Below are 15,134 nucleotides of genomic sequence, written 5' to 3'. Positions count from 1 at the left end.
TCACTGCCTGAGCTCCACCTCAGATCATCAGGCATTAGATTCTCATTAGGAGCGCGCAACCTAGATCCCTCGCATGCGCAGTTCACAGTAGGGTTCGTGCTCCTATGAGAATCTAATGCAGCTGCTGATCTGGCAGGAGGCGGAGCTCAGGCGATAATGTGAGCGATGGGGAATGGCTGTAAATACAGAGCTTCGCTCGCTCGCCTGCTGCCCACCTCCTGCTGTGCAGCCCGGTTCCTAACAGACCACGGACTGGCACCAGTCTGTGGCCCGGGGGATGGGGACACCCCTGGGTTGAGGGATAACGTGGAGAGAACTTGCTCCACACTGAAGAGCAGTCCCCAGTCCTCTTCTAACTAAAATCACTTTACCACACCCCCCCTGAAAAATCTCCAGCCCCTAGTAGAGGGGGGGAAGGGGAAAAGTAGGGGCTCTCAAACTTTGATGACAATCCCAGTACACACATAGCACACACTCACTCACACACCTGGAATAAAATATCAGAGACAATACCTCCTTTTTTTTGAAGTATAGTTGATTTACAGTGTCATGTTAGTTTCAGGTGTACAGCAAAGTGATTCAGTTATACATATACCCATTCTTTTTCAGATTCTTTTTTCCCATATAGGTTATTACAGAATACTGAGTATAGTTCCCTATGCTATACAGTAGGCCCTGTTGCTTATCTATTTTATATATAGTAGTGTGTATATGTTAATCCCAAGATCCTAATTTATACCCCCCTCCCCCTTTGGTCACCATAAGTTTGTTTTCTATGCACAGACAATACTTTTTGATCAGGGCCGGCTGCCTAGGCATGTGACCTCTAAGGTAGCACAGGAGTCCGTGCTCGGGCCCACATTTGATTTAATGTCCTGCTGTCACTGTCTTGAAATTCTGAATAATTTGATTTTTGAACTTGTGCTTTGCAAGTGAAGTCAGGTGGAAGAGTAGAGCATGGCTGCGAGCAGACGCCATTCAGGCGGTATGTGTGGGTGCTGCCACCTCTTGCTGGCCCACTGGCACGTAGTGTTTTTGATGCCCTGTAATCAGGGAACTGCCCTGGCCTGCGACGCTTGGGAGTTCAGCAAGGCTGAAAGCAAGGACAAGGTGAGTGTGCTGAGGAAGGTGGGGCTGAGGTGGGGGAGTAGTGGTGGTGACAAACCAAAGAGGCCCTCCTTTCCTCTCGCTGGAGAGGAAACTTGTTTCCAGCGCAGAAGGCATGCAATCGAGTTCTGAGAAACATGAAGGCCGAGGAACCGTATCACATCCTATTGTGTTACTTTCCTATATTAGCTAACCTCTTATGCTGGAAATGATGACAGAGAAGGAAAGCGGACGATAAGGTAAGGCTTTCCCTCTCATCATCCCTTACTCATCAGTCAGCTGAAGGGAGGGTGTGGGTAGAAGCCTTGTGTGCGAAGAAGTGCAGAGTGAAGTAAGTCAGAAAGAGAAAAACAAATACTGTATGCTAAGACATGTATATGGAATCTAAAAAAAAAATGGTCATGAAGAACCTAGGGGCAAGAAGGGAATAAAGACACGGACTTACTAGAGAATGGACTTGAAGATACGGGGAGGGGGAAGGGACAAAGCGAGAGAGAGGCATGGACATACATACACTACCAAACGTAAAATAGCTAGCTAGTGGGAAGCAGCCGCATAGCACAGGGAGATCAGCTCCGTGCTTTGTGATTGCCTGGAGGGGTGGGATAGGGAGGGTGGGAGGGAGGGAGACGCAAGAGGGAAGAGATATGGGAACACATGTATATGTATAACTGATTCACTTTGTTATAAAGCAGAAACTAACACACCATTGTAAAGCAATTATACTCCAGTAAGGATGTTAAAAAAGAAAAAACAGTTGAATTAGTTTTGTGCAGAGCCAGCCCATTGCTCTGGTAAGAACGACCTACATAATATATATGCATGTATGAGCTGTAGAATTATGTAATTTTGGTGATTTTGCATATAAGTTAGATGCTCTTACATTTGCGTTTATTTTATTTTTTAATTTTTATTGGAGTACAGTTGATGTAAAATGTTGTGTTAGTTTCAGGTGTACAGCAAAGTGAATCAGTTATGCATATATGTATATCCACACTTTAAAAAACTCTTTTCCAATATAGGTCATTACAGAGTACTGACATTTGCATTTTAAACTGGCATTGCAAGACAAAAAGATGTAAGGGAAAATTCCCGTTAATAATGAAAAACATCTTTTTTAACTTAGGATGACAATCAATAGCACATGAAAAAATACTATGACAAGTGAAGCGGGAGATTGTGGAAGAAAGGAAAAATGCTTATATTTGAACAACTTTAACAATACTTTTGATCTGCTTTTTGATAAGGGAGTCCCACATTTCCATTTTGCTCTGCAAACTCTGTCACCGGTCCTGCTTATAGTGTGTGAGGCCTTTTGATACTTGCTACTCTGGTCTCCTCTATTGGTTTTCAAATGATTTCCTGACCCTGAAAGGGTTGTGATGGGCACTTGGGAGAACACTGCATTAGAGGTTACAGTGCGTGGTCTACATTCCCCCGAACATTTTTCTCCTCAACTAAAGCAAAGGGCTTAACAGCCAGGCCTGGGGTCAATCAGAGGTGGTATTGTTCCCCCTTGAGGGAGATAATCAAAGGTATCAGAAAGAGTCCTGCCAACATCTTCACAAGACTGCTTGATTCATTACCGCCATGGCTTCTAGAACCAATGAGATGGGTAATTTGGTGCCTCGAGGCCTTATTCGCATCTCTTTGATCTTACCTCACCTCAGAAGTCTCTGTAATCCATCAAAGTAATGCTTCAGTTACGTTTATCCCAAAGCTATTCCAGGTACTAGGTCAAGAAGTCACCCTCTATTCTATTTCCCATTTAAAATCATGCATGATTCTATGATCCCAGTAAGGTCATCAGACAGGATTATACAATATGTGCCAGTATTAATATACTGCGGAGGACACTACATTTCTAACAAAACTAATACTATGGTGTATAAAGCATAGCTTAGGAGTCAATTAGATGAAGATACTAATCCCAGCTCTGCTCCTCTCTTAGGCATGTGACTTAACTTTTCTGAGTTTTTATTTCCTCATCTGTAAAATGGGAATATTAATACCTACCTCCTAGTGTTACTGTGAGGATGAAGTAGTTCATGTTTACAAAGCGCCTGATAGGGCTTAGTAAATGATAGTTGTTGTCATTTGTATTTTCAACTGAGAAATTTAAGTAAAGTTACCTACAAATACATATTCCTTATAATACAACTTTCATCCTGAATTGTTCAGTCCAGCCAAAAGGTTCTTTCTGGAGTGTCTGTCCAGTGGTTCTTTTATTTTTTTTTTCAATACGCTGGCCTCTTACTGTTGTGGCCTCTCCCGTTGCAGAGCACAGGCTCCGGACGCGCAGGCTCAGTGGCCATGGCTCACGGGCCCAGCCGCTCCGCGGCATGTGGGATATTCCCGGACCGGGACACGAACCCGTGTCCCCTGCATCGGCAGGCGGACTCTCAACCACTGCACCACCAGGGAAGCCCTGTCCGGTGGTTCTTGATCAGCGGTGACTTCGCCCCACCAGGCGATATCTGGCCATGTCTGGAGACATCTTTTGTTGTCACGTGTTGGGGGAGGTGATATCTAGCTGGTAAAGGCCAGGGATGCTGCTAAACATCGTACAATGCATAGTACGCCTCCCGCCCACACACAACAAAGAATGATCCGGTGCAAAATATCAAGAGAGGCGAGGCTGAGAAACCCTGCTCTGGTTGAAGCCTGGGTTAGCATCTGTAGGAAGGTACAGAGCTCCTTCAACGCCTCCACAATTGGATTATGCCAGCCCCACCACTCCAATCTTCCAAAGTTCCCAGAGCTATCAGAATACATGGCACGTGATGTAGTATCAAAGAATATCCATAATTATCTGAGAAAGTTATTAACACCCTCCTTTTTTTTCCAGCTTTGTATCTATATAAGTCCTGATTTTTTTCACATACTGTAACCAAAACAACATATGACAACCGACTCAACACAGAGTAGATATGTGAATCTAGCTGTCTTTTATTATACCAGACATTAAAGAGATTTTTAAAAATGCAAAACAATGTCACTTTTCTCCCTCATGTTTTTAGTTTTGGGAAATGTAAGGTTTTAAAGCAATTCATTTTACCAGTTTTGAGAAAAACATATACTCTCTATGAAATTAAAATCACAAATGAGACACAGCCTTTATCACCTACCTGGATTACCATCACATCTAGGAATCATTTTTCCGTAAGGAAACATATTCTAAATAAGAATCTAGCTGACTTTTGTCATCTGTTTTGTAGGGATAGATACAACTGGAGTGAGAATATGAGTATTCTCACTCATATGTGTGAGTGTAACTGGAATTGTTTGAGATAAAAACAGAAGGGCATTCCCATGGAAAAGGTTAAAAGATTTTATGGAAAGGAATTGATAAATAGAAGGGTAATAAAGGTGGAATTTGAAGTAGAAAATGATGAGATAAGGCTAAAAAGTGAAAAATGAATTGAAGCTGGACCTTGGTCTACTAATGAAACTGGAGACAGACTGAAAGTTAACTAATGAGAAACCATTCAAATTTTCATTAACAGGATGATGGGTGAACAAACTGTAGTGTATTCATACGATGGAAAGCTATTCAGCAACAGAAAGGATGACTCTCCACAACATTGTGATGAGAGAAAAAAGCCAGACACAAAAGAATATATACAGTATGATTCCACTTATATAAAGGTAAAAAACGGGCAGAAATAACTGATGGGGACATGATTCAGGACAGTGGGTACCTACAAGGCAGTAGGGATTGCCTGGAAGGAGGCACAAGGGGACTTTCTGGGGTTACTTGGGTAATAGTAACATGGATTTTTACATTTCTCAAAGATCATAAAACTGTACACTCAAGGTCTGTGCCTTTAACAGAATTAAATTATACCTCAATAAAAAAATAAAAATAAGGTAACCAACCAATGGACCAGTAATGCTTTGAAAGAATCTGTCACTGATTTCACCTAAGATGCTGGTTTCTTTCCAACTGAAATGGTTGAAGCAAAGCTGTCGCGTCTTGTGGTCTGTTCTTGTGTGTTGGCATGTCTAGCCTTACGGGTACGTGCCACTGTGTCCTAACAGGGAGCTTTATACGACTTCTCCTTCTTAGAGTACAGAGAGGGCTAGAGTGGGGGAAAAGACTCATTTTTCCAGCAAAAACATCCCCAATCATCTATTTCTCCCCTCCTCTGCTACTCCACCAGGGTACACTAAGAGCCTCCCATGGGAATCCCCTGCTTCCCATCCTGCCCTGCTACAATTTTGGTCTAGACAGCAGCTGTGTGAATCAGATCACGCACTTCCCCCACGCCAACCTTACACTGGCTTCCCACCACATTCAGGAAGAAACCAGGCTACTTCCTCTCTCCCACAAAGCCCTGCATGAACTGTCCCCCACTGCACTCCTCATTAGCTGCTCCGCCACGTGTTACTGTGTTCCAGCCTTCTTTCAGTTCAAAAGCACCAAGTTCTTCCTTGACACTGGACACCCACGTTGGCTATTTCATCTGCCTAGAAAGCTCTCCTCTGCCACTCTTTTTTTCAAAGTTTGCTTTGCCAAGGCCTACAGGTCACACCTGATAATGCTTATCATTCCCAATTTGGCTGTGATTTTTTATTTATTTATTTTTGGCTGCGTTGGGTCTTCGTTTCTGTGCGAGGGCTTTCTCTAGTTGCGGCGAGCAGGAGCCACTCTTCATCGCGGTGCGCGGGCCTCTCACTGTCACTGTCGCGGCCTCTCTTATTGCGGGGCACAGGCTCCGGACGCGCAGGCTTAGCGGCCGTGGCTCACAGGCCCAGCCGCTCCGCGGCATGTGGGATCTTCCCGGACCGGGGCACGAACCCGTGTGCCCTGCATCGGCAGGCGGACTCTCAACCACTGCGCCACCAGGGAAGCCCCGAGTTCTGTTTTGGTTTCCCACTCCGCTAAGGATATACCGACTCTAGGAAATAGCCTTTCTGTTCCTATATAAGAGTTAACCCTCTAGCTTCCTCTCTCTGCTCCTAAGTGGCCCTTCAGAGTCCCTGCTTCCCGTCCCCAGAGTTCTCCAGGGGCTCTGAGCCCAGCGCTGGGCATCTGGAGGGAAAATGAAGGAAACTGGCCTCACACCTCCCTCCGCTCCTTTCTTGGGTGTTCTGTCACTGTGATGTGGGGTCAGAGGTCAGAGGTCAGGCAAGTCCGCCTTCACCTTTGGCCTTGGGGGTCGGGGGTCAAGGCGGCCGGAAGCGCAGGGGCTTCCGGGAAGCGTCTGTGGCTGACGTGGCGCAGCTGGGGGTGCGGCGGCGGCGGCTTCTCCTCTAGCCGGGAAGCGGAGACGAAAGCCCTAGAATAAGGTAAGAAATGCACGTGGCCGCGGACAAGCTGCGCGGAAGGTGAAGCTCGCTCCTTAGGGTCTCAGAGCTGCACGGGGTGGCTGCGGTCCCTAGCCTGTCCTGTCTCATCTCCCACCAGGGGAGCCCGAGCCCTCGATGCTCTCCGGGATGGGGTTGTCCCGCTGCTGCTGTCCCAGTGACAGAGCAGCCCACAAACTTCTGAGGACAAATGCCTGTCCACTTTTTTTTTTTTTTTCTTTTGCGGTACGCGGGCCTCTTACTGTTTTGGCCTCTCCCGTTGTGGAGCACAGGCTCCGGACGCGCAGGCTCAGCGGCCATGGCTCACGGGCCCAGCCGCTCCGCGGCATGTGGGATCTTCCCGGACTGGGGCACAAACCCGTGTCCCCTGCATCGGCATGCGGACTCCCAACCACTGCGCCACCAGGGTAGCCCTCCTCTGCCACTCTTCAACTGACTAACTCTCAGACATTTTCCAAATCTGCTGGAATGCTGCTTCCTCAGAGAGGCCTTCCCTGAGTCTTCAATCTGTTAGTGTCTCCTGTTATTCATCCTTACAGCACATCACATTCTTTTCTTTCATGGAACTTCTCATGATTTATAGGTATATATTTATTAGTGTGTTCATTTGTTTGGTGTGTGTATTCCCTACTAGAATGCTGTTTCTTCAGGGTCGAGGGCTTATTCATCAAGAAATATTTGGTGAATGAATGGATGCTTTCATCCTGCGAACTACTTTGAAAGGGTTTCATAATGGAGTACTTTGGAGGATGCTATGAAGACTGGATTAGTGAAAAAGACATGGGAATATCAGTAGAACTACTCTGGACAGAATAGAAAGAAAAGCGGTAGTGCGATAGGGCAGGGTATCTGTTGTTTCAATGAGTGATTCTGGGGTGATTTCTCAGGTGATTCTGGGGCAGATGATCCTAAAATGGGGCTTATTCTTTAGTTGATGATACAAACACATAATTAGCACTGGGTGCTGGGGATACAACAGAGAACAAGATAGATAGTCCCTTCCCTCACGGAGTTCACATTGTAGTGAGCAAATGACTGTCTAATACAATGTGCTTGGGCTGTAACAGTGGCTCTTCCTACTGCATCTCCACCCTTGCAATTAGAAGCCAAGCAAGGACCAACAAGTACGACCCTCACCTGATCACGTTGCTTCTTTCTGCCTTCTCACTGTTTTAGAGTGAATCCTGACCAGGTCATTGCCCTTCCTATTTTCACTGTGTTTCCCAACCATGAATGAACAACAAAACTGTTTAGAGAGCTCTTGAAAATACTGACATCCTGGGCTCAGACATTGTTCTAATTGTTCTGGGGTGTGGTCTGGGCATGTAGACTTTTTTAAATCCCCAAGGTGATTCTAATGTGTAGCCAAGGTTGAGATACTTCATTAGAAAGAATACTGCAAGACATAATAAAGCTTGGGTATCTGTGATTTTAACAAGCCCTCTGCCTTGCCTGAACACTTCAACCCTAACCGGAAGTTCTCCATGTGCAGTACTCTGAGTGCCTGAATGTGCTGGGGAGCTTGTGAAATGCAGACTTCTCGATTCTACACCCAGAGTCTGAGATGAAGCCCATGCGCCTGCATTGAAACAAGCATTCTCCATGGCTCTTAGGCACACGACAGTCCGAGAACCTTGGGTCTTAGAGACTGACCACTCCCACCAACAGTGGGTGCAAAGCCCTGTTCTAGGTGGTGTTGTGGATTACAGAAAGAAAGAGTACATTAAGGACCTCACAACCTAGTAGAGGAGAGGAAAGCTGGGTGTGGATAGCTGAAAGTCAAGGTACAGTAACAGAGATGACATAGCAGAGATATTTAGGTAGAAAAATATTAAATTGCTGATATTCAAATATTTTAAAGATGGGGAAAACTTTAATAGGTCAAAATAAGGCTGGAACAGGGAGGCCCAGACACCCTCACCAGCCCCCTTTTCTGGTCTGGTGCATTGGGTCTCAGTAGTGTCAGGTTTTAAGGGTGGAGTTTTCATTTCTCTGGGGTAAATACCCGAGTGGCATTTATCATGGGTAATATGATGAGGTTTTTTTAAAGTCTTTATTTTTGGCTGCGTTGGGTCTTTGCTGTTGTGCGCTGGCTTTCTCTGGTCGCGGCGAGCAGGGGCTACTCTTCGCTGCGGTGCGTGGGCTTCTCATTGCGGTGGCTTCTCTTGTTGTGGAGCACGGGCTCTAGGCGTGCGGGCTCAGTAGTTGTGGCGCGTGGGCTCAGTAGTTGTGGCGCACAGGCTTCGTTGCTCCGCGGCATGTGGGATCTTCCCTGGCCAGGGCTTGAACCCGTGTCCTCTGCATTGGCAGGTGGATTCTTAACCACTGTGCCACCAGGGAAGCCCTATGATGAGTTTTAAAGAAATTTCCCAACTATTTTTCAGAGTGGCTATGCCACCTCACATTCTCATCCACAATATGTAAGTGATTCAGTTTCTCTGCATCCTGGCCATTGTTTGGTATTGTTACTTTTTTGTTGTTTCAAATTTAGCCATTCTGATAGGCGAGATTTCATTGTTGCTATAATTTATATTTCCCTAATGGCTAATGATATTGAGTATCTTTTTATTTGCTTATTTTCCATCTTTGTATCCTCTTCAGTGAAATGTCTGTTCATGTGTTTTGCCCATTTTCTAATTGAATTACTTGCTTTTTTACTGTTGAGTTTTGAAAGTTCTTTATATATGCTAGACACTAGTCCTTTGTCAGATGTGTGGTTTACAAGGATTTTCTTTCAGTCTGTAGCTAGTCTTTTCATCCTCTTCCCAAGGTCTTTCACACAGCAAACTTTTTTTTGCTTTTTGATGAAGTTCAATTTACTGATATTTTCTTTTTTATTTTTGGCTGAGTTGGGTATTTGTTGCTGCACGTGGGCTTTCTCTCGTTGTGGTAAGCAGGGGCTACTCTCCGTTGCAGTGCACGGGCTTCTCATTGCAGTGGCTTCTCTTGTTGTGGAGCACGGGCTCTAGGCATGCAGACTTCAGTAGTTGAGGCTCACAGGCTCTAGAGCGCAGGCTCAGTAGTTGTGGCGCCTGGGCTAAGTTGCTCCGCAGCATGTGGGATCTTCCCAGACCAGGGCTTGAACCCGTGTCCCCTGCATTGGTAGGCGGATTCTTAACCACTGTGCCACCAGGGAAGCCCCCATAAAAATTCTAGAATAATCTTGTTTATATTTGCCAGAAATCTTGCTAAGATTTTGAATCGTGTTAAAGCTGTACATCAATTTGAGGAGAACTGAAGTATTTGCTATGCTGAGTCTTCCAATCCATGAACACAATACTCTCTATATTTATTTAGGTAGTCTTTGATTTCTTGATCAGTCTTATGTAGTTGTCAGCATACAAATCATAGTCCTTTACATGCTTTGTTAGATTTACACTTAATTATTTCATTTTTGAGCAGTTATAAATGGTATTGTATTTTTAATTTTGGTGCCTACATATTCATTGCTAGTATACAGAAATGCAATTAATTTATATTCTATCTTGTATCCTGGGAACTTGATGAACTTACTTACCAGTTCTAAGAGTTTTGTGGTAGATTCCTTGGGATTTTCTACATAGACAATTATATCATCTGCAAATAGAGACAGTTTTACCTCTTCCTTTCTGATCTATATGACTTGTTCCTTTTCTTGCCTTATTACATTGTAGAGAACTTCCAGTACTATGTTGAATAGCCACAGTAAAAGCAGACATCCTTGCCTTGTTCCCCATCTTAGGGAGAAAGTATTTATTCTTTCCCCATGAAGCATGATGTTAGCTGAAGACTTTTGCAGATATTCTTTATCAAGTTGAGGAAGTTACCCTCTATTTCTATTTTCCGATAGTTTTTTAAAAATCATAAATAGTTGTTGGATTTTGTCAAATTTTGTCTGCATCGATTGATATGATCATGTGATTTTTCTTCTTTATCCAGTTATTATAGTGGATTACATTGATTCATTTTTTAAAACTACTGACCCATCTCTGGAAAAAAAGTCATTTGGTTAAGGTATAGACTTGTTATATCTCTGGATTCTATTTGCTAATATTTTCTTAAGTATTTTTTTCATCTAAGTTCATGAAGGCTATTGGTCTATAATTTTTGTTTTTGTTTTTGCAACCTCTTTGTCTGGTTTTGATATCAGGGTAAAACTGGCCTCATAAAATGAGTTGAAAAAGTGTTCCCCTCTTCTATTTTCTGGAAGATGTGGTGGATTATTAGCATTAATTGTTCGTTAAATGTTTGGTAAAATTCTTGAGTGAGACCATCTGGGCCAGGAGATGTCTTTTAAGGGAGACTTAAAATTACAGAATCAATTTCCTTCATTGTTATCGTGCTATTCAAATTATCTGTTTCATATTGGGTGAGTTTTGGCAGTTTGTGCTTTCCAAGCAATTGGTCCATTTTATCTAAGTTCTCAAATTTACGTGTGTAGAGTTGTTTGTAGTATTCTGTTATTATCCTTTTAATGGCTACAGAGTCTGTAGTGATATTCCCTGTTTCATTCCTGATATTAGTCATTTGTGTCATCTCGCTGCTTCTTCATTCTTGCTAGAGGTTTTTAAATTTTATATACTCTTTAAAAGAACCAGCTTGTCTTTTCATTGATTTTCTGTAATGTTTTTTCCATTTTCAATGTCACTGATTTGTGCTCTTTATTATTTCCATCATTCTTGCTTTGGGTTTATTTTGCTCTTCTTTTTCTGGGTTCTTAAAATAGGAGCTTGGATTACTAATTTGATACTTTTCTTCTTTTCTAACATAAGCATTTAGTGCCATAACTTTAGTGGCCCTTTAACACTGCTTTAGCATGGTCTCAAAAATTATATGTTGTGTTATCATTTTAATTTGGTTCAATGTATTTTTTAATTTCCCTTGAAACTTCTTCTTTGATCTATGAATTTATTTAGAAGTGTGTTCTATAGTTTCCCAGTGTTTAAAAACCTTCCTGTTATCTTTCACTTATTAATTTCTAGTTTGATCCCATTGTGATCAGAAATCAAACTCTATTTGCCTTCAGTTCTTTTACATTTATTGAGGTTTGCCTTAGGGCCCAGAGTATGGTCTATCTTGTTATTATGTTCTATGGGCGCTTGAAAAGTAGATGCATTCTGCTGTTGTTGGATGGAGTAGGCTCTAAATGTTGATTAGACCCTTTTGGTTGATAGTGTTGAGTTCTTCTGTATCTTTGCAGATTTTCTGCCTGGTGGTTCTATAAATTGTTGAGAGAGTGCTGAAATTTCAACCATAACTGTGAATCTGTCTATTTTTGCCTTTCAGTTCTATTCTTTTTCCGCTTTACAAATTTCTCAGCTCTGCCATTTGGTGCATACACAGTTGGGATTGGCTCTTTTATCATGTAATGATCCTCTATTCCTGCTACTTTTCTCTGTTTCATTGTTCCTGCCTTCCTGTGGTTTTTAAAACATTTATTAGAATTCTATTTTGAGTTATCGATAGTGTTTTTAGTGTATCTCTTTGTACAGCTTTTCTAGTGGCTGCTCTAGGTATTTTATTATGCATACGTAGTTTATCACAGTCTACTGGTATCATCATTTTACCAGTTCAGGTGAGTGTAGAAACTTCATCTCCCTTTATGTCCCTTTCATTTCCCTCAACTATAATATAATTGTCTCAAATAATTGACAACCAGGTCAAGGTAGTGTTGTAGTTTTTGCTTCAAACATCAGACATAATTTAGAAAACTCCAAAGGAGACAAAAGTCTATTGTATTTACCATATTTTTTGTTCATTCTGTTTTTCTCCCTTCCTGATAATCTGAGACTCCTTTTATTATTTCCTGTCTGTTTATAAAAGTTTCTGTAAACATTCTTTCCCACTGGCATCATATTCTCTTAGTTTATCTTCATCTGAGACTGTCTTGATTTCACCTTCATTCCTGGAAGATATTTTTGCTGAAAACAGAATTTTGGACTGCCAGTTCTTTTCTTTCAGCACTTGAAAATGTTGTCACTTCCTTCTGCCCTCCGTGGTTTCTGATGAGAAGTCTGCTGTTATTTGAATTAGTTTTCCCCTGTTGGTAAGGTGTCATTTCTCTCTGTTTGATTTCAAAATTTTCCTTTTGTATTTAGTTTCTATTGTGATTTATCTTGGCCTGAATTTCTTTGGATTTATCCTGTTTGAGGTTTGTGCAGCTTCTTGGAGTTGTAGGTTTGTTTCTTTTGCCAAAATTTTTTGGCATTATTTTTTAAAATATTTTTTCAGCTCCTCCTTCTTCTCTGTTGGGACTCTATTGACATAAATGTTAGATCTTTTGTTATAGTCCAAATGTCTCCATTATAAGAGTTTTTATAAAAGGAAATTTTTATTGCTCTATTTTCAACTTCAATGCTTCTTTCCTCTATCCTGGCCATTCTGCTGATTGGCCATCAATTGCATTTTTTATTTTTGTATTTTTCAATTCTAAAATTTCAATTCTTTTTTTTTTTAACTTCTTTCATTTCTTTTCTGGGATTTTCTTATTTTTGTTTCAAATGTGTCCATAATTGCTCCTTGAAGCATTTTTATGATGACTCCTTTAAAAGCTTTGCTGGCTAATTCTAACATCTCTGTCATCTTGGTGTTGGCATCCACTGATTGTTTTTTTCCATTATGGGAGAGCTTCCTGATTCTTTGTATGACAAGTGATTTTTTTAATGGACATTTTTGTATTATGCTGTGAGACTCTGGCTCTTATTTAAGCCTTCCATTTTAGCTAGTTTCTTCTGACACTGTTCTGGCAGGGGAAGGGCAGACATGGCCTCTTTACCTACAGATGAAGGTAGAAGTCCAGGTTCTCCACTTGGCCTGCATTGACACCTAGGGTGGCTCCTCATTACTGTTATGCAGGGATGCTAGTTCTGCCTCTCGGACTCTTCACTAGGCTTCCTCTGACTTCACCCTAAAGGGGGGTCAGGAGCCTTGTTACAGGCTGTGGAGGGTGGAAGTCTAGGTTCCACACTAGGCCTTCACTAGCATGGGTGGGTTGGGGCCACAGTCTTTTCTGTGGGGTTTGGCTGCAGTAGAGCGTTCATTGTCTGAAAGGTTTCTGTCTTGCTAGGCTGCCCCTCTCCTTGTCCTTTGGCTGGAGAGAGCAGGCTTTCCTTGGGCCTTTTCTGTCTTTGCCTTTTCTGCCTGTGTACCCATCCTGGGATCTAGGAGGCAAAAAGAAAACCAAGACAATTCACCATTGTTTAGAGCCTTGCATCCTCCAGGTTCCTACTCCTTCTGCCTTTTTCTCTCCACCTTTCAGTGTCTTCTTGGGTTTGTTTTTATAAAAAATGTCCAGAGTTTTAAACTGTACTTCGTGGGAGGAAGAGGGGAAAGCACATCTATTCCATCTTTCTGGAAATGTGTTTTGAAATTCAGAATTTGGGGTATTTTAAGATGGCAATTGGATGCACAGTGGTTCTCACACTTGAGTGTGCATCAGAATTGCCTGGAGGGCTTATTAAAGCACAGTTTTCTGCCTGCATCTCTCAGAATATTCTGATAGGGGAGGTGTGGGGTGGGGCTTGGAAATTTGTATTTCTAACAAGTCCCAGCCAATACTGCTGGTTCAGGGACCACATTTTAAGACCACTCCCTTAGGGATATCTAGCCTGATTATTCTCCATTCTGGATGCCCATTAGAATCACCTGGTAAACTTAATTTTCAAAAAAAGCATGTCCAGTCATCACCTACCCCCCACCCCTCAGATACTTTTATTCCATTGGTCTGAGGTGAGAACTGGGAATCTGGTAGTTTTAAAAGCTTCCCAGACGTGAATGTTCACAGCAGCATTATTCATAATAGCCCCAAAGTGGAAATAACCCACATATGCATCAACTGGTAATTAAAATGTGTTATATCCATACAGTGGAATAATATTCAGCCATGAAAAGGAATGAAGTACTGATAGATGCTACAACATGGATGAATCTTGAAAATATTATGTAAAGTGAAAAAAGTCAGATACAAAGGGCCACATACTGTATGATTCCACTTATAGGAAAGATCCAGAATGGGCAAATCCATAGAGCCAGAACTTAGACTAGTGGATGTCAGAGCTGGTGGGATTGGGAGAAAATGGGGAGTGACTGCTAATGGCCATGGGGTTTCCTTTTGGGGATGATGAAATGTTTTGGAATTAGAGAGTGGTGATGGTTGCACAATCTTGTGAATATGCTAACTGCCACTGAATTGTACTTTTTAAAAAGATTAATTGTATGGTATGTGAATTATATCTCAATTAAAAAACATTCTTCCTGGGTAACACCTAACACATTCCAACAATTGGCAGCATTATACTTCACATGAAGTTGCAAATGCTGACAGGAGTTACAGAGATTTTAAGTGTCCAGGTAAAGGGTTTGTGTTTATTTCTGTAGATCACAAATTTAGTTTTCTGAATATGTCTGATTAGAAGAATTATCAGAGAGCTTGTTAAAACTACAGAATCCCAGACCCCTTCAATGAAGATTTAGATTCTGGGTCATAATTAGATTCAGATCTGGGGTGGTGCCTGAAAATCTATCAACAATACCCAGAATGATTTTGATGTTCAAACAAGTTTGGGAAATACAGTCTTAAGTGATGGGGAGCCATTAAAGGTTTTTTCTCTTTTAATTGAAAATTATGTTATTTTCTGACATGTCTCCTTGTTTCAGCAGCTTATTTGAATAGTGTTAATTTAATCAGAATTTTGATTTACCACAGATGTTTGCCAAAGAGCAAGGAAGTGTTCTTATAT

Source organism: Delphinapterus leucas, chromosome X, assembly GCF_059928025.1.
Source record: "Delphinapterus leucas isolate spDelLeu-1000000601 "Yukka" chromosome X, BTC_Dleu_Yukka2, whole genome shotgun sequence".
Lineage (NCBI taxonomy): Eukaryota > Metazoa > Chordata > Mammalia > Artiodactyla > Monodontidae > Delphinapterus > Delphinapterus leucas.
This window is presented reverse-complemented; position numbering follows the sequence as displayed.